The sequence below is a fragment of the Dipodomys spectabilis genome, unplaced genomic scaffold (assembly GCF_019054845.1).
Source record: "Dipodomys spectabilis isolate Male_0828 unplaced genomic scaffold, ASM1905484v1 ptg000598l, whole genome shotgun sequence".
NCBI lineage: Eukaryota > Metazoa > Chordata > Mammalia > Rodentia > Heteromyidae > Dipodomys > Dipodomys spectabilis.
The window spans coordinates 109,288-130,422 of record NW_024871275.1 but is presented as its reverse complement, the minus strand read 5'-3'; positions in this window follow the sequence as shown (position 1 = coordinate 130,422).

Sequence of the window (21,135 nt, the reverse complement as noted above, 5' to 3'; positions counted from 1 at the left end):
TGTTTGGGTAGTGAAGATTTTCCCCCAGTCCGTGGGCTTTCTGTTGATCTTGCGAGCGATGTCTTTTGCCTTGCAGAAGCTCTGCAGTTTCATGCAATACCATTTGCCTAACCTTTCTTTGATTTGTTGTGCTTCTGGGACTCTATTAAGAAACATTTGGCTGGTGCCAAAGAACCCTAGAGTTTCTCCTATTCCTTCCTGTCATGTTTTCATGGACTCTGCTTTTCTTTAGAGGTCTTTGATCCATTTGGAGTTGATTCTGGTGCAGGGTGTTATATACGGTCCTATCTTTAGTTTTCTACAAGTTTTTAACCAATTTTACCAACACCATTTACTGAAAAAGCTGTTTTTTCTTTCCATTTAATTTCTTTTTTTGGGGGGAGGGAGTCCGATTGTGGGCCTGAACTAAGGGCCTGGGTGCTGTCCCTCAGCTCTTCAGCTCAAGGCTAGAGCTCTACCACTTGAACCACAACACCACATCTGGCTTTTTTTTCTGTTTATGTGGTGCTTAGGAATAGAACCCAGGGCCGCATGCATGCAAGGCAAGCACTCTACCACTGAGCCACCTTCCCAAGTCCCATTCAATTTCTTTAGCACCCTTATCAAAGATTGGGTAGCTATAGGTCTGTGGGTTCATTTCTGGGTCTTCAGTCCTAAACAATTCGTCCTCGGGTCTGTTCTTGTGCCAGTACCAAGCTGTTTTGATTACTATGGCTTTTTATTAGAGTTTTGAAATTTTGAATTGATATTCCTCCAGTGCTGCTCTTTCAACTAAGGACTGTTTTTGCTATTTGGGGTTTTTTATTGTTCCATATGAATTTTTGGATTGCTTCCTCTATTTCATTGAAGAATGAAGTTGGGATATTAATAGGTATCGCAATGAATTTGTAGGTAGCCTTGGGCAGTATTGCCATTTTCACGATGTTAATCTTCCCAATCCAGGAGCATGGGAGGTATTTCCATTTTCTTAGTTCTCCTTTCATTTCTTTTTTTTTTAAGTTTTTAAAGTTTTTGTCATAGAAGTCGTTCATCCATTTGGTTAACTTAACTCCTAAGTATTTTATTCTTTTGTGGGTCTATTGCAAAAAGGGTTGCTTTCCTAATTTCAACTGCCCTCTTCTCATTATTGGAATACAGGAAAGCTATTGATTTCTGAGGGTTAATTTTATAACCTTTCTTTTTTGCCAACGTTTCCGATCAGCTCAAGTAATTAGGAGTTGAATCTATAGGTTTCTGTATATACAAGATCATATTTTCTGCAAAGAGGAAGTGTTTTACTTCATTTTCCCCTATTCGGATCCCCTTTATGTCAGCGTCTTCTCTTATTGCCCTAGCTAGGCATTCTAATACTAGTTTGAAGAGGACTGAAGGGAGTGGACATCCTTGTCATGTTCCCGGAATTTAGAGGAAATGGTTTTATCTTTTCACCATTAAGTATAATGCTGGCTGTAGGTTTGTCATATACAGCCTTTATTGTATTGAGGAATGTTTCATGGATTCCTAGTTTATCCAGAGCCTTCATCATAAGTGTTGGATCTTGTGAAAGTTTTTTCCACATCTATTGAGATAATCATGTGGTTCTTATTCTTGCTCTTGTTGATGAGATGAATTATATCGTTTTGTTTATGTTCAACCAGTTTTGCATCACTGAAAGGAATCCTGTTTGATCTCAGTGTATGATTTTTTTTGATGAGTTGTTGAAGTTGAGTGGCCAAGATTTTATTGAGAAATTTTGCATCGAAATTCATCAAAGAAATGGGTCTATAGTGCTCTTTCTTTGAGGAGTCCCTGGTTTTGGGAGGAGGATTATGCTGAATTCATAAAAAGAGTGTGGTAGGTATGTTTTACTTTTAATTTCATTGAAGAGACGGAGGAGTATTGGTGTGAGTTCTGCCTTGAAGGCTTTGTAGAATCCAGATGTAAATCCATCTAGTCCTAGACTTTTCTTTGGTGGGGGGTCTTTTTTTCTTTTTTTTTGCCGGTTATGGGACTTAAACTCTGGACCTGGGCGCTGTCCCTGCATACTTCAGATCAAGGTGAGCACTGTACCGCTTTAGCCACAGCACCACTTCCGTTTTTTCTAGTGATTTATTGGAGACTCACGGACTTTTCTGCCCAGGCTGGCTTTGAACTGTGATCCTCAGATCTCAGTCTCCTGAGTAGCTAGGATTACAGGCGTGAGCCACCGGCACCTGGGAAAAGTTGGAGGTCTTTTATTGCTGCTTCTATCTTGATGCTTGATATGGCTCTGTTAAGTTGGTTTAAATCATCTTGGTTTAGTTTGGGCCTGTCAATATTTGCTAGAAATTTGTCCATACCTTTAAGATTCTCAAACTTACTAGCATAAAGTTTTGAGAAGTATCCTGTTAGTATATCCTGAATCTTGGTTATTTCTTTTTTTGTTTTTTTTGGGGGGAGTCTGGTCATGGGGCCTGAACTCTGGGCCTGGGCACTGTCCCTCAGCTCTTCAGCTCAAGGCTAGTGCTCTACCACTTGAGCCACAGTGCCACTTGTGGCTTTTTGCTTTTTGCTTATGTGGTGCTGAGTAATCTAACCCAGGGCCTCAAGTATGCAAGGCAAGCGCTCTACCACGGAGCCACCTTCTCAACCCCTGAATCTTGGCTATTTCTACAGCTATGTTTCCATTCTAATCTCTGAGTTTGTTTATTTGGGTGTGTACTACTTTTTTCTGATTAGATTTGGTAGGGGTCTGTCAATTCTATTAATTTTTTCAAAGAATCAGTTTTGTCAGTTTTGTCAGGTCTTTCTATAGTTTTTCTTTAAATGTAATTTATTTAATTTGGATTTAATTTTAATTATTTGTTCCCATTTACTGAATTTGGGTTTAGCTCATTCTTTTTCTAGGAGCTTTAGGTGACTCATTAAATTTTTAGTTTCAGATCTCTCCAATTTGTTAATGGAGGAACTCAGAGCTATAAACTTGCCTCTGAGTACTGCCTTTCTGTGTCCCAGAGAAGCTGGTAATTTGTGTGTTCATTTTTGTTGAATATCATGAACAGTTGTGTTTACTTTCTAATCTCTTCCTTCCACTGATGTTTTAAGAGTGTGTTGTTCAGCCTTCATGTGTTACAGTATTTCCTTGGGTGGCTTTTGATGTTGAATTCTAATTTTATTCCCTTGTGGTCTGACAGAATACAGGGCATAATTTCAATGTTTTAAAATTTTGACAGATTTGCTAAATGGCCTAGAATGATGTCTATTTTGGAGAATGTCCCATGTGCTGCTGAGCAGAAGGTGTAATCTGATGCTGCTAGGTGACATATTCGTTAAATATCTGTTAAGTCTAGTTGATCTATGCATATTTTAAGATCCGAGGTTTCTCTCTTGAGTTTATGCCAGATTGATCTCTCTATTGAAAGGAATGGTGTGTTAAATTCCCCAACAATTAATGTCTTTGAATCTATGTGAGACTGGAGTGAAAGTAGTGTTTCTTAGAGAAATTTTCGTGCTCTATTATTTGGTGAGTTGATATTTAGGATCATAATATCCTCCTGAAGAAGAGCTCCCTTAATTAGTATGTAGTGACCTTCTTTATCAGTTCTCATTGATTTTAATTTGAAGTCTATTTATCTGATATTAGGATTGCAAATCCTGCCTGTTTATGGGGTCTATTTGCTTGATATATTTTATTTCAGCCTTTCACTTTCAGAATGTTTATTTTTGTGGGCAAGGTGTCTCTCTTGAAGACAGCAGCTAGAAGAATCTTGCTTTCTGATCCAACTGGACAATATATGTCGCTTACTTGGAGAGTTAAGACCATTAATATTGAGGGTTAAGACACAGAGGTGTTTGTCTGTCCCTACCATTTTATCCAATTTTGGGGGGGGAAGCTGTGCCTGGGCTGTTCTTGTGATTACATATTTCTGTGTTTGTGGACCACTTCATTGACTATATTCTGTTCTAGTTGGTTTTCTATATGTAGAACCTCTTTGAGGAATTTTTGAAGAGCTGGTTTGGTAGCGGTATATTGCATCCGATTTAACGTGCTGTAGAAGGTTTTTATTTGTCCTTCTGCTGTGAATGAGAGGTTAGCTGGGTAGATTATTCTTGGTTGGTAGTTATTTGACTTTAGGACATGGCATACCTCTTTCCAGGACATTCTTGCTTTTATAGTGTCTTCTGTGAAATCTGAGGTAATTCTGATTGGGTTACCTTTATATGTGATTGATCTCTTCTCCCTGGCAGCTTTAAGAATTCTTTCTTTAGTGCCTATTGAGCGGTATGGATTGTAATGTAGAGGTGGGATGTCCTATTCTGGTCTATTTGGGTTTCTTAAAGCTTTTTGCATGTGTATTGGCCTGTCCTTTTGTATATTTGAGAAGTTCTCTGCTAGAATTTTGCTGAATGCATTTCCTAATACATTGGCTTCCCTCTCCAGCCCCTCTTGTATTCCTATTATTCTCAAATTAAGCTTTCTGAACGTTTCCTCTATTTCCTGCATTGATCTGTCATGCTTAATTTTGTTATGCAAAACGGTGTGCTCTTTCTCTATGGAGTCTCAACTGTCTTCAGCTACCTATATTCTTTCTTCGCCTTCTTCCATTCTAGGTTGAAGACTTTGTACTTTGTTGTTTATCTCCTTTCCTTCTTGCTGGTCTTTCTTAATGGTGCCCAGCTCTTTATTAAGGTTCTCTTTCAAGTCTTGAATAGATTGCCTCACCTCCTAGAGTTGGTTATCAGACTGTTCTTTCCACTCCATAATCTAGGTTCCTATCTTTTCATTAGATTCTTTCTCCCTCTGCTGGAGTTCCTCTACCTTTTTATTTGTGGAGGCCATAAAGCTATCTATTAACTTCTGGTTGGCCTCTGTGCACTCTCTGATAAGCCTATGTAGGGTTTCTAATTTTTCATTCAGCAGGTTTACAGCCATGCTTTTAATCTATCTAGATCGTTATCTTCTATGTCATACTGGGACTGCTATGTAACTTGTTTATGTGGAGATGGTGGTGGGATTTGTTTATTGGCTATTTTTCTTGTGTTTCTGCAGTTAGTTCTGCCCATTTGGAGACAAGAACCACACTGCTACAACAGTAGGACAGTCTTTTAGGACCAGAGCAAACCCGATGTTGTGTAGTGTCGCTACCGCCTCGACCAGCAAGGAAGACGCGACACCGAACTCTTCTCTCTGCAGTTTATTCAGGACCTTTGAGTAATCTTCTGACCCCAACCCCGGGGAGAATTCCCCACAGCCTTAAGTACCCGCTGGGTAGCCAACCCTGATACGCCACGTGGGATCCACCAATAGGCTCAGGTGCGCGGAAGCAAGCCAGATTCTTTGCCTTAGCCATATAAGGAGTTGTTTACCACAGAGAGCACTCGCCATCGGGAAGGCGGAGGGCGGAAGCCGGCGCCATCTTCCAGGTGCGGCCTCTCGCAGCTCTTTACAGTTCCCCCTTTTTTGTTTAAAGAACACAGATGAGAACAGAGGTCTGATCCATGTTGTGCAATGCAAGGACTGCATACAAGCCTTCTCCCAGAGGGCGCCTTCTCTAGGGATGACTCAGCCTGTCCATTGATTCGTTTTTCACAAGGACTGGAAAAGGTGAATCGAACCCATGTGCAATCAAACATTCTCTCCTCGAGGGCAAAACTCATGCCTCTCGACTGCAGTACTTTGGCTTGGCAATCTGTGTTCATTGTTTTAGGGTGGCAAGCCACGCTTGGGGGGACTGACCTGGTCCAATGGCTGTAAAGACTTGGATAATCATGGCTGCACTGCGGCGCTGAGAACCTCTAATTTGGCAAATGCACCACAGACATACCAAGGAGGCTAATACCAGGAGGCCTGTCAGGGCTCCCAAACCCGCCCACTCCTTAAGATGATTCATAGCAGCGGAGATCCATGAAGATAACCCCTCCGCCAATCCGGCATCCAGTCTGGTCGAGTTCACCATGACGATGGCAACCCTGAGCTGTTCCATCAGGCTGTAGAACTCCCCAGTTCAATTACCTAAAAGATAACTAGACAACTGTTTAGACAAATTTGCAGCGTTTTTTGAATAGTTTTTTTTTTTTTTCTGGGCCTAACTCTGGGGCTGGGCACTGTCCCTCAGCTCTTCAGCTCAAGGCTAGCACTCTACCACTTGAGCCACAGTGTCACATCCGGCTTTTTTTCTGCTTATGTGGTGCTGAGGAATTGAACCCAGGGCTTCATGCATGCAAGGCAAGCGCTCTACCACTGAGCCACCTTCCCAGCCCCTGGGCGATGTCCCTCAGCTCTTCAGCTCAAGGCTAGTGCTCTACCACTTGAGTCACAGCGCCTCATCCGGCTATTTTCTTTTTGCTTATGTGGTGCTGAGGAATCGAACCCAGGGCCTCATGCATGCAAGGCAAGCGCTCTACCACTGAGCCACCTTCCCAGCCCTCCTCTTTCTTATCTTTGTTTTTTCTATTTGTTCTATGAGTGATTGTATTTCCTCTGAGTCTGTAGACTCAGAGGTCTCTAGTTCGGCAAAATCGGGGCATAACCCCCCCCCCCCCCGCTCTCCTCCTTTTCGCTGTCTGCCCTTTCCGATCTTTCTTCCTGCAGCATTTCTAGGGCGGCCTGACCATTCTCTACCGCCTCACTGCAACGCTGGTCCTCAAGACAGCCTATTATCAGTTTCCATATTGGTCTCACTCCGCTCTTAAGCGTTCTTTGATCAGAGGCAAAATCTAGGTCCCTCCCTAGTTTCTCCCAAGAGGCCACCGTGAGGCTTCCGGAGACAGCGAACCACGGGGCAACGATGTCACATTCATCCAGAAATCTCTCTAAAGTACTCTTTTTTATTTTTAACTTTTTTGAGTGCAGTAGCTCATTGAGAGCCAAAAAAATTGGGTGCGAAGACGAAGCACCCATGTTTTAAACATTTAAAGCTGGTAAACAAACTTTTACTTTCACTTTTGGCTACTCTATTGACTAGCCCCAGGTTCTCACTCTTTTCCTATCTTACAGAGAAGAGCAAAAATCCCCCCCGCTCTTGTTGCGGATTCCCCTTTTACCTGGGAACTTATTCCCCACTCTTGTCGCGGATTCCCCTTTTACCTGGGGACTTACCCCCGCTGTTGTCGCGGATTCCCCTTTTACCTGGGAACTTACCCCCACTCTTGTCGCAGATTCCCCTTTTTACCTGGGAATTTACCGGTGCACCACCCTGACCGCAGAGAGTTCTGAGTCCTCGTTGGGGTTATGGCTGAGTCCCCGTACGGGCCACCACGTGTCGCTACCCGCCTCGACCAGCAAGGAAGACGCGACACCGAACTCTTCTCTCTGCAGTTTATTCAGGACCTTTGAGTAATCTTCTGACCCCAACCCCGGAGAGAATTCCCCACAGCCTTAAGTACCCGCTGGGTAGCGAACCCTGATACGCCACGTGGGATCCACCAATAGGCTCAGGTGCGCGGAAGCAAACCAGATTCTTTGCCTTAGCCATATAAGGAGTTGTTTACCACAGAGAGCACTCGCCATCAGGAAGGTGGAGGGCGGAAGCCGGCGCCATCTTCCAGGTGCGGCCTCTTGCAGCTCTCTACAGTGTAGATGGGTAGATTTTAGGGTTTCAGTGGTAAGGTTAGGTTTTTTTCCTGTTTAGCTCTCTTTTTCTTTGCTTGTAGAGGGATATTTTGTCTTTGGGGTCGAGATTGCATATAGTTGTAACTTTTGAGGCAACCTAGGTTTGATTAATAAGTAGTCTGCTCCTTAGAGTTAACAAGATGGGCCCCTTGTACTCAAAGTTGTCAAATGGAACCAATTTTGTAGTCAAATATAGAACCAACTGTAAGTTGGGTCAGATATAAATCATTAAGAATCAATGGGCTGGATTAGATGGAGAAATGAAGGGTTAAGATTAGAGAGATATAAATTTAATTTCAGAAGATATCTTGGGTATAATGATAGTAGAGGGGTAAGAACAGCTTAGGGTAAAGGTATATGTAGTAGGAAGAGAATAAATACCTTGTTACTGAATGTTACAGGTTGAAAAGAATTTGAAGAAAGGTTATGTTGGGAGTAGCATAGAGATCAAGATGAAAATAAGAAAGTGTATTGGGGAGACTTGCTGAGATTAGAAAAATATCAGTCAGATATTATTGAAAAGTTGCTTACTCTAAGTTAACTCCTGTAATTATTGTTTACTCACATAGAAGGAGGCCTTATTTGTGTATAGAACTAGACAGGGTAGCCCTGATTGAGTAATAGTGTAAGGTAGAGAGGGAGAGAGAGGTGAAGGGGGAATGAGAAGAAAAGAAGAAGAAAAAACTTACAAATTAGCAAATTGTAAAGTAGAATAAGATACCAAATAATAATGAAAAACAGAAGTTTTAAGTGGAATAGCAAATTCTAAATCACAATACACATAAGTAATACATAGAAATACAAATGAACAACAAATGATCAGACATTACAACTAACAATGCAAAACAAAAACAAGAAGAAAATACTAAAGAATGGATTTTTCGGGTTCTTTGGGAAGTTTATTCTCCCTGTAGTCCTCAGAGCAGATTCCTGATGGAACCTTGTGTGCCTTGTTGTATTCCACTTTCCTTGTGGCTTGGTTGGGAGCAGATGGCTTTTTGATTGGGTAGGGTGCCTGCTATCTAGAGTTCCATTCTCAGGCCTGGTGGCAGGCAGTTTTGGGGGTTTCAGGTTTGTAGACTGCTATCATAGGCCTGGAGTTGGGTTCCCAGGCTTTCCCAGATAGCCACAGGAGCCTTAGGAACAGAGCTTATGTCTGTGCTCAGTTTTGATGTAATCCATCCCTTTTGGAAGGAGGCTTGTGTCAGGGGGCTTTGGGATTCCTCAGAGAATTACCACCCCCAGGGCGTGGATCCAGTTGTGTTACTCACAAGTCTGTAGTTGGTGGTGTGCTGGACTACAGAGCCTGTGCTATGGTGGCTAAGATGGAGTTGGCAGGTTCTAAATCAGATGGTCTGTGTGTTATCAGATCTAAGTGGGGGGATGGCTTTGCTGATGCTCAAAGGTCTCTCTCCTATGTGGTGGTGTGAGGAGTCCTGGCACTGGGAGGACAGGGTAGAAGTTGGAGTGGCAGGCTGGTGTGGACTGTAGGGGGAGCGGGCTGGTCTGGAGCAGACGTGGTGGGAGGTGGCAGTGCTGGAAGGCAGCCTTGGGGGTTTCTGCCTGTGTCTGCTAGGTGTGTCAGCAGAGATGTCTGCAGAAGCTTGGTCATGCAACAGCTGTGAGAGCCGGGGGTCTGTGCAGGGTAACAAGGAGGGAGCAGTCCCATCAGAAAGCTCAATCGGCTGGGCAATTAACCCATAGAGCATAGAGCGATTGGCTGCCCCTGTGGCTTACTGGAGACCTTGTGCAGTGTTGACAAGGGCCCTCTGGGATCCTGCCAGTGCTGCAGGTAAGGGCTGATTTGGGGGGCTTACCCGGTGGTGCCAATTTCTGGCAATTGTAATGGTGGCGGTAATACTAAGTTTGCTCCTTCCCCATAGGCTGGGCGGGGGGGGGGGGGGGAGTGGAGAGGCATTCACCAACTCGGAGATCTTCACCAGATTCCCTTCTTACATTTCACAGATATAGTATTGAGCACTTTCTTCACCTTTTGGGTGCTCCTCTGCTAAAACTCTGCAGAAAGTCCTAGTGCAGCATTGCATAGACCTATGTGGTACAGGTGCTCCACAGGAGTCCCATTCACATTTTCTCTTTTGCCTTTTCTTGTTTGCCTGCTAGGATAGTCCTTTTGTAGTAGAGAAAGACTTTAGGTATTTAAAGTTTGATTGGAGTGGATCTCTTGAGGTAATGGGTGGCTGTGGCACTAGATCTTCTTTTGGTCAGAGACACTTAGTGGGCTGCCTGTGAGAACCTCACCATTTTCCCACAACCCGACTAGATATTTGAATTATATTTCTTCTTAGTGTTTATTGGAGCATTGCAGTTTTTCTGGAATTTAAGGTTTTCTGTAAAACTTTTTCTTCAAGTAATCCAACAGCATTAAATATTATATTTAAAAGCTGTCGTGTAGCACCTAGATTTTGTAATTATAATATTAAGATGAAATTCTTATTGTTTATACAAAAATCCTTTTTAAGTCCAAACAGGAAATATGCTCATTTCATCAGCCTTGGGTCTACTTCCTCTTTTTTTCTCCAGTATCTTTTCTTGTTTTGGAACAAGTGTCATGGATGTCTGTCCATTCCAAAGTAAGATTACTCCATTAATTCATTAGGAAAGGAATACAGGGCTTGGAACATGGCTCAGTGGTAGAGCGCTTCCCTTGCATGCCTGAGGCCCTGGGTTCGATTCCTCAGCACCACATAAGCAAAAAGAAAAAAGCCGGAAGTGGCGTTGTGGCTCAAGTGGTAGAGCACTAGCCTTGAGCTGAAGAGCTGAGGGACAGCGCCCAGGCCCAGAGTTCAGGCCCCACGACCGGACCCAAAAAAAAAAAGGAATACAATCTTCTTGCCTCTAAAGACAGCTTTGAGGATAATGATAATCTGATAATTCACATTTGTGAATTTTCAAAATTATATTGATTATTTTTTTGTAAACCAATCATTAAACAGTTTCCAAAAAGCAAAATAATGTTCTGCCTCCTCAGGTTAAAATCTAGTAATCCAACAAAATATATTCTATTCTTCCCAGATTGCATGATGAAGAATTTCTCTTTCATCATAACCCTTACAACCACTGACCCCTCCCTTCAAACATGTAGATTTATTCAGTTTTCCTGTTCTAGCTTTCATTTTGCTACCAACATTAGTAATCTTCTAGTATTTGACAATGAAATGCCATTTATTGATAGAGAGCTCAATTCATATTGACATAGGCAGAGTCATGAGCATATCATAGAGCATAAAATATTGAATATCATTAACATGATCATATGTACCTATTCCATAAATTAATATACATACCACATAAATGTGCAATTTCATCTAATTTTTAAAATGCAAAACATTTGCATATCTATGTCATAAAATAATTCAGATCACTAGTAGAAGACAATAAGCTAAACCTATTGCGTCATTCCTAATATTCTTTGTAAAATTTTCTTTTCTCATCAATTTTCATCTTAGGCCCTTCTTTACCTAACAACCAGTGATATGTTGATGTCTCTAGATTTTAGTCACCTCTGAGTAACCTTTTTCATTTCCACCTCCAGTTAGTCCTTCATGTTAAATACCTGAGGAATAACTTATCCCGATATCCCTGCAAGAAGACAGCAGTACCCAAGTCAACTAGCTCCGGCCATTCTACCCTTGCTATGTTAGGGAAAGGGGTATCAGCCACAGGGGTGTCAGGGATCAGGTGGCTGGAACAATGGTGTTATGAATTATAGGTAGCAGAACAGAGTAGCAGAGAATAGGATACCTGGGAAAGGTGAATTGTGACTGTATTCGCTAAGTTGTAGTACCAAGAAATTGTGTAGCAGCAACAGCTTTGCAGGGATGGTAGTAGTTAACATAGGTATCCAGACAGTTTAGCAGGGATAAGGAGGAAATGAGAAAGTGAAAGAGTAAAAGTTGTGAGGGATTAAGGTGGCACAATCAGGGTAACAAGGTCACGGGTGTGCAAACTGGGTAGCCAGTACTAGGATAGAGGCAATTTGCATGGTATACAGATGTGGTGCAGAGCTCAGAGTTTCCCTCTCCAGTTTTGGCTGTCGATCTTTAGGGAACTACTGCTAGCAGCTCATTATCAGTATGTTGGGTTCAGGCATGTTCCATCCATAAATGTCTGCTCCAAATAGATTGCAATGTTTGACAGTGGCTTTGGGATCTTTTCCCTAAGCATCCTGAGAGACGACACTCCACAATGCTGCAGAACAGGCTCCACATAGTGAGCTTCAATCACCTTTTACAAATCTCACTGCTTCTCTCCAACATCAATTATCATGGTAGCAAGGGATCTGAGGACTGCTCAGCAGCAGTGCTCTGGGAAGGTACCAGTTCTTACCCTGGCATTCAGGGAGCTCCCTTGAAATGGGCAAGAGCATTTGCTGCTGCTCTTCCAACATCTCTGTGTCTCTGGAGAGCCAGACTGTTCTACCTCAGATGGGTTACTTTGATCTATAGGACCAAATGTGGCTTCAAAATTTCTCTGTCTCCTCTAGGTGATCATCACCTTCAACTGTCTCTCCTTTTCCTCCCAGGTAGTTGCTTCATCTCCACATCTTTTGATTTCTGCTTTGGATCAACCTGTGGCTTTCACACCAAACCCTTCCAATTTCTCATCTGCCTCTCTAGGTGTGAATAAGGCATAGCAAGCTACATGTAATTTCTATATCTGTTTATCAAGATTGACTCTGGAATCCAAGGTGGTATTAGGCAACTAAGAACATGGGTAGCATCTTAAATACTCCCCTCCCAATCACTGCTCATTGACAAAAGTGCAAATGTGCTGTGATCAGTCTCTACATTTCCATTACGACAGTACAAATAGTTTCCATAAAACAAGTTAATTTATTTACAAAATTCCAGACCAGTCTTGGGCTCTGCCCTAGATCTTCCTGTTCTGAAGGTACTGAGGACACCTAGATACAACTCAGACCTAATGACATGGGTGAATAGAAATTTTGTTGGTGAGTATTGCTTAGTGTTCTGAAGTTGCGCTAAGTTGTTGTCAGGTTATGGCTGCAATCTAATCAATTTCCTTTCCTGATCTTCACCACATCTCTTTATTTGGTATGAGTAGCAGGTGGGATGATCTAACAAGCTCACCTAGAGTTTGGGCCTGGGTTTAAAAGCTCTATTTTGTGATCATAAAAATTCCACCACTTCCTGAAACTATTAAGGGGCAGCAAGGAAGTTGGGTTAGCAATTCAAAAACTTATGAATACTGCATAGTTTAATATCTGAAATCTTCCCTTCCCACCCCTCAGAATATTATTTCCCATCTGTGTAGACATCAATACACTCTTTTCTCCTTGAGCGTTTGAGTGTGGCACATCACCTGCTTCTTATGTGTACTGCTTTACACAGGGAGATTTTTCTCCTAGGCTTAAAATGACGTCAGTGCTTGGGGTACTGTGCAATAGGCTAAACATGCCTAGTCATTTGTTCACACCCGTAAGTAGAACTGTCAAGGACTAAGGACTAGTCGGGGCTCACTTGCTGTCAGTGGTATTGCTCTGAGGAATTGCTGTCAATGTTGCCCACAGTGCCTAGGCTAAGGCCTCTCAGAAAGGCCCCAAATTCAACCTGCATGAGTCTCTGAGTTGATCATCTTTGAGCAACTATGTTCCACAGTCTGTGAGTCACTCACTTCTGTGGATATATGCATATGAGGTCTCAAGAAGAGAGTTCCCTGGAAGGAAGGTCCTGGAATGCAAAACATCTAATAGGACAACGGAAACCTGCGGTTGGGTGTTCTTCATATGCAATGAAGTAACAAGAAAGAAAGACACACTGTCAAACCCTAAAGCAAAGGGTCAGAAGCATGGAGGGGAAGGGAGTCCCATGATCAGGAATATAAATGGAGCTTACAAGCCCCTTCAGGCTCTGACTTTCTAGGTTGAAAGTAAGATAACAGGCAGACTGAATTTCTAAGAACTCAGTGTCTAGGCTATATGGCTCATTCAGAAATTCTTTTCCCTCCTCCTGTGTTCTGAGAGCAACAGTTAGTGCAGTGCTTCTGTCTCCTAGAGACAATCATTCTCTTCACACAATGCTTAAAGTAAACAATGGATGGAAATCAGTTAGTAAATCAAAAATATGAAGTAGCACACAGTGCTTCCCCTGAATTCCTGGCCCTAAAAAGTTCCCAATTCTGAGCACAGAATGATCATGGGTGAGTACTAACAACCTCCACTGAATAGTGAACTTTGAACACTTTTTCCAAGTCACATACCGTCCAGTATAGTAGTTGCCACCTATAATCCTGCTTATTAAGACAGGAAAGTCTAAGATATTGAGTCCCAAAGTGGAAACTGGGCCAAGGAAAGACAATTTATCATTGCTGGAAAGGAGGAACACTTAAATAGGAGACTGTTTCTCTGAGCCCGGATATGGGTGGTCATTTCAACAGTTTTCAAATTGTGGCTCATCAGCAGAGACTACCAAGTCAAATCTCACTAAAGCTAATTCTAAAACATATGAAAATAAAAAAAAATAAACTATTTGGATTTCATTACTACCATCTTTTCTAAAGTGTGTGTGTGTGTGTGTGTGTGTGTGTGTGTGTGTGTGTGTGTGTGTGGTGTCAGATTTTGTATGGGATAGCATTGGTTGTTAAAAAAAAACAACATATTGGCAGTGTCCTTTATGTTTCCCATTCAAGACTAGTGGCATTCTAACTCTACCACTTGAAACACACAAGTCTGCTGGTTATCTGGAGATCAACATGTAATGGATATGCCAATCTAGGTTGGTTTCAAACTGTGGTTTTCAGATCTCACTTTCTGGATTAGGTAAGCTACAAGAGTGAGCTTCAATGCTCAACCCAGTATTTCCAGTCAATTACTTAACCTTTCTGAATCTCACCTTCTTCCTGTGTGGAAAGTGAAAAGAATTACTTTCTGGACCTTAGAATCTGGTGGGAGTTATGACTTGTTGCTTGAAGTATACGTGTTCGGGATGTGTGGATAGACCCTGACACTCTCATAAAACTACTGATGTTTATATTGAAATGAATTCCAGGAATTGGAAACAAGAGGGAATTTTGTTCTTTTTTATCCATTTATGGGCAGTGAGGAAGCCACAGCAGTTCATGGAGAACAGGGAAACAAATGCAACGATGGTTCTCTGTATATATTATTTTGACAATGAACTATACCACTTGTGAACAGGGACAGGAGGGAAAAGCAGAGAGAGAGAGAGCAAAGGAAGTGATGAGACTGTCCAATAAGAAATGAACTCATTATGTGACTTACAAAATAGTGACCCATGTGTACACTATCTTAACAATAACAATTTTAAAAATCGGGGTTGATGATTCTCTCCTCTGGTTTTTGTTAGAGGCCCTTAAGACTCAGACCCATCTGTGGAGTTTTTAAAGGTTAATTTATATGATAATTAATATAGAGCCAGAATTTCTTAAGAAATATTATAAAAAGTACTCCATTCTTAGTAACTGTTTATGTTTGAGTGCAGATTCTCTATGTTGTTGGCAGAGCTCTTTTTTTTTTACTTTTTTTTCAGTAATTGTCAGGTGTTGAAATCCTTCTTAAAGCTTTGGGACAGAGGTCTACTATGTCTTGACACCCTGCCTCTAAGTAACATGATAATCAACATTTGAAATTAATGTTTTTGATTTGAGTTTTATTTATTTATTTTTTGTTGCTGGTGGTGAACTCTGGGCCTAGTTGCTGTCCCTCAGCTTTACAGCCAAAGGCTAGTGCTCTACTACTTGAGCCACAGCACCCCTTCTGGCCTTTTCTGCTTTACATGGTGCTGAGGAATCCAACCCAGGGCCTCATGCATGCAAGGTAAGCAGTCTATTACTGAGGCACCTTCCCAGTCCCTACAAGTGGTATTTTTGTTCATGGATTTATCAAGCAAATCTATTGAGCAAATATATTCATTTGCCACTAGACATATTCAAAATTATGAATTATCTGATATTTTAACAAATAAAACTGCTGTCATTGTTACCAGGAATTGTTTGTCTCCTCCTGCCAAAATCACAAAGGAGGGTATTTTAAACTAAAACTACAAAAATTCAATATCTTGATGCTAACAAGAGAATTAAAAAGAAATTTCAAAATGGTTTTTCATCATGAATACAGAGCTCAAAAGTCTTATAATACATATTTCTAAATGCAAATTAAAGGGGAAAATCAACCAGGAAATAAAATTTATATTAATTGTTAATTTTTAAAGAGGAAAATATGATCACTGATGGCAGACTAAAAACAAAGTAATACCAGAGCCCTGTATGCTCAATAAGAAGCTTTTATTGAAAAATTGAGCTGGATAGTGCACATCAGGCAAAGGCAAGCAGTCGGAGCCTACCACCAACAAAGAAACACCACAATGTATATCTCAGAAAAAGGACACAAGTTCAGAACAGCGCTCATCATCTGTATCTGTGATTTCAATAATACATGTACACTCCCCCCCCATACACACACATACATACACACACAGGAATGTATACAACAGCTCAACCTACTCACAAACATCCACTCAACATGAATCAAAGATCTTTCTGTATTATTTGAAATTTAAAAGTTTTAAGTGTTGTAAATAATTAATAACAGATGCACAAGCAATTATTTCTGAATAGCACTCTGCTATGGAAATGAGAGATCATTATTATTATGACTACCTAAAACATCTCTGAATCTGGAAAGAATTAAACAGACAATCTGCATTTTGGGACCGTATTTCTACCAGGTATTCTGCAAAGGATTAATGAAATGATACTTATGAGATCCAAAAATTAAATACTAAATTAATAATGAATACATGAGTAAGTAAAGTGAAAGACGCTGATCAGAGAGACGTATGCTGCCTCCAGCTCTCAGCCAGCCACACACTGTGGCACCCTTGATGCTACCTGGGGCACGCAGTTGGCTTTCCCAGAGCAGTGACCATGCTGGGGTTGGTGCCGGGGGTGGTGGGGAGAGGAAGGTAGGCCCCGACAGAGGCTGGGGAGGGGAGGAAGGAGGGGCAGGTCAGTGGCTCAGGCAGCAGCCACCCCTATGATAGCTAGGTCTGGGGAGTGTCTTTGAGGTGGGATATTTGGGGCAGATCCCCTGCGGTTTGACAGTCTAGTGAGGAGAGGAAGGAGTCTCAAGTGCTGCCAAAGCAGACAATGAGAAATGAGACAACCAGGGGATGAAGAATTTCAACAACAAAGGCGGGGACTTGGAGGCAAACTCTGGGGGTGTGGAGGGTGGAAGCCACAGGATTCAAGCTGCAGTGTAGCTCTTTTGACGTCTCCTGGAAGTTTGTGAGGGGCAGCTCCAATGCTGTGGGCTCAGTCTATGACTGGTCTGGGACCTGGCACCAGGAATGGCCAGCACAACCTCGGCCTGCCCACAGAGCAGTGTCTGGGAGGCCATGCACAGCGGGGTGGAGGAAACATGCCTGGCTGGTGCTGTTCCAGCCCAGCCAGGACAAGGGCCACTGGGGAAGTTCCAGCTGTAGATCTGGACTTCTGCCATCGACAAGACTAGGTGTGTCCTCTAGGGACCAGAATGGTGGCTGTCATGTGTGAGCTGGGAATTTCCTTAGCTTGCCTTAGGCTTCTCCACAGAAAGGCCCATTCACTCCTGTGCCTCTTCCACCTTCTGGATTCCAGCTGTCCTCCTGCCTCCTGCCACATCCAAGTACTGTGTCAACTCCATGCCATTGAGAGGTCATTATGGAGATGCTCACAGGGCTTCCCACAACTGGTTCGCCATGCATGCAAGGCTCATGGTGTGCCATCCTCCAGGCAAAGTGTACCCCTATTTCACCTTGGCCACCCATGCCTATGGGACCACGAACTTCATTCTTACACAGAAAGCCAGGGATACACAAGGCTGTGCTGCAGTCTAAGGCATCCTTTCCCTCCTCCTGCTCAAGCGTAGGGTGGCTGTGGAGCCAACTGCACTATCATGTTTGATTATCTGAAAGCAAGAGGAAAAAAGCTTCATTGTCCCAGATACAGCTGCCCCTGGATTTCTATGTGTACACGAGGTGTGTGTGTATGTGTGTGTGTGTGTGTGTGTGTGTGTGTGTGGTGTGAGAGAATCACACACACCTGAGTTTTAGGGTAAAACACTTCTTCCCTTCAGCATTGACATTTTGTATCTAGTGGATTTCCCTCCTCCACAAATTCTTAGTCAACATTCTAAAGTTATCCTTCTGTATACTTTTATCCCTTCATCTTCTTGATGATCAGATTCCTATGGTCTGCTTGTAAACTTCACCATTTGCTTCATGAAGTTGGTGCCTTTTTAAAACATCTTTTATGAATCCTTTTGATCTTTTTAAATGCAATTTGTGCAGTGTTAATGTGTTTTACTTTGCCCAATTGTTGGGGCCTATGCAGTGACTGTTAATTTGAGATTATCTTAGCACTAATATGAGATACTATCCTTTCAATATACTTTTCTAGTGAAAGAAGTTCAACATCTTTATTGAAATAATTGCCTGGGAGTAAACAAACAAACAAACAAAAAACCAGTGTTATAAATGTACAATCACTTGATTTTAGTAAATTGTGCACCTCTGTAATAATTTTTTAACTAATGTTAATAGTTGGAATGGGAAAAAATCACAAATTATAAAACTTAAAAATTGATCAAATACCAAAAAGGACACTGATCAGGAATGAAGTACAAATGTAAATGTTTAATAAATAAATGAAATATTTGAAATTCTTATCCACATATCAAAAAGTTACTGACCTCCAATCTTACACATCAGAATATTTATAACCAGTCAAACAAATAAACACAAATGCTGGAGAGGTTGAAATAAATCAGGAACTGTGTTTAGTTGTGTGGCAATTGTAAACTAGTGCAAGTCATATGGAGCTCAGAATGGAGATTTAAAAAATACCAAAAAAAAAAAACCCCACATATTTTATTGACCTTTACAATAACTTGGATATATATTGAAGGAATATGATTCAACATGAACATCCGTGTTCATGGCAGCAGTATTCATAACAACCAAGATCTGCAATCAACCTAGGTGTACCAGTAAAGGGAATAAAGAAAATGTGCTGTTCATAGCTATAAACATATTCTCGGATATAAGAGAAGTGAATGCTTCTACTGTTTCATTGCAACGTATTTTTGGATATACACCTAATACTAATTTCATGGGCTTTTATGGCATTATGTTTTTGCTTTTGTGAGGAACATCCATATTGATTTTCAGAGCAGTTACAACAGGTTAAGGATATCCTACAATAGATGACTATTAGACCAAAATTTAAATATATTAGTGAACACATACAGGACGATCATATATAGTTTATAAATTGAATCAATGTTAAGAAGGCAACAATTGGGAAAAAGATAATGCTAGAAGCTTAATAAGAAATTATCTTGAAAAGCTAAATGAAGAAAGTATAAAATAAGACACATCAGAAACTGTTGAATGGTAGAAGATGGATGAAAGTTAGAAAAACATTCATCTGCATGGTCAAGTTGAATGAAGTATATGCATATTTGGTGTACACTGATGAAACTCATTCCAAAACATAAAATACACTTAAAATGTTTACGAAAAGACAAAACAGGATCTGTATTTTGTATACGTAATAGCAGGAATTCACAGAAGGATCAGAACTGTGAAGGAGAGAGAATATGGCCAAAAATGTTAATGTGATTGTTTGAAGATATCTGTGTTTGTGTGGGAAGGGAGGAAAGAAGATATATTTTCACATATACAGACACGGAAAAATACGAAAAATGCAACTAATTTGTGTTAATTTAACAAAACATTTTGCTCAAATTTTAAAAAATGAAACTAATAATATCAAATAATTAGGTCATGGAAGAAAATTTACCATAGAAAGATTTTCCCCATAATTTGTTTAATTTCATAACAAATGGATTAAAATAAAATATAGTTATATCTGAAGATGTTAACACTGTCAAATATCATTGATAGAATCCAACAAAGAAAAGTAACAAAAAAGTAGAGAGTAAGAACAACTTGTGCTATGGATGAAGATACTCAGTAGAACTTTGTGAGGAAAGAATATGCTTTCTTTTCCTCATCAACCTAAATCTAGGATACCTAGCTTTTAAAAGAACACTTGTAGTCAGAACAGTAGAGTGACTAATTTAGACAGTAATTTATTACGTTTATTCTCTAATCTTATGATGTGATTCCCGAATTACGTGAGTGATCCTAGGAGATTTTCTGACCTCATTTTTACCCAGAGTTTCTAATTCCTCCCACTGGGCATGATTTTTCTACTACTCTCATTTTTCCTTGTTTCTGAACTCAACTCCTGTAATCTTTTTGTTCATGAGAAAGAGATGGAGAAATGTGAGGGTGGCCTGGAGTCTGTGCTAACTTCCACTCCAGCTTAGAGGATCTAGTGAAGGACTTCCACCTGGGCCTCAGAATCAGATATTAATTGATCGCTTTTGAAATGGAGAAACTCACTCCCTCAGGCAGAATCTGTTATTCCTTGACTTTCTCTGAAGATATTTGGTACTAGGGCACAATTCAGAGAATGAGCTTTCCCACCACCCACCACAGCCTTGACAGAAAGAACAGATCCAAAACTGATAGTGGTTTCAGTTCCCACAGGGCCTCATCAGGGACCTTCTGGTGGGAATAGAAACTGGACAAAGTCTAAGATGGAGATTAACTGAGACTGGGCCTAAGGGGGACACTAAAGAATTTCCCTTTCTTTGACTACAAGTGAGCTGTTTAGTGAGACATGACACCTTCCTTCATATTCAAAAATGCAGTAGGTCAATTATGTTACTGCCACTTTGTAGGAGGTCATTTTCCTTGAAGGAGAAGGGGTTAAATGTTGTGTCCACCAGTTTTCTCTCTAGTCTGTTGTCTCTCCCACGCCTTCCTTATGCCAGGAACATATTGCTTCATTCCTGCATTCAACTACTTGTCCTGACTCCTAAGCAGAAATACCATAGGCTATCCTTTTGCTAGTCTTTTACATTTGTGATAGAATAGACCCAGGCTCTGCTGCTGCCAAGAGGTGACAACAAGAACAGATTTGTACTGAAGATCAATCATATTGAAAGAACCATTCTATGAGGTCTTTCCTGACCACATTTTTGAGGTTTCCACTGAAAATTGATTGAACTCACTAGAAGCTCAAAAGTTTCAGTTTGTGGGGTGGTGGATACTGGTGATTCACGTCTATAATCCTAGTTAGTCATGAGGCTGAGATCTGAGAATTATGGTTCTAAACTTGCCTGGGAAGAAAGCCTATGAGATTTGTCTGTAGCTAATCAATGAAAAACCCGAAGTGGTACTCTGTCCCAAAGAGGTAAAGGGCTAGCCTTGAACCAAAGAGCTGAGAGACAGTACTCAGGCCCTGAGTTCGTGCCCTGTGACCAACAAAATGTAAGTTTCATTTTCCTACCATGGTTTCCTCTTCAAACACACTATGTCCTTTATCTGTAAGTCTTTCTTAAGATTCCTGTGTGTCACTCAATCAATTTTTGTCTGTCAACAATAAGAAAGTCTACCTAGAATGCAACCAGTAAGTTTACAATAAATATTTGTTAAGTGTGAGTGTGCAGACAT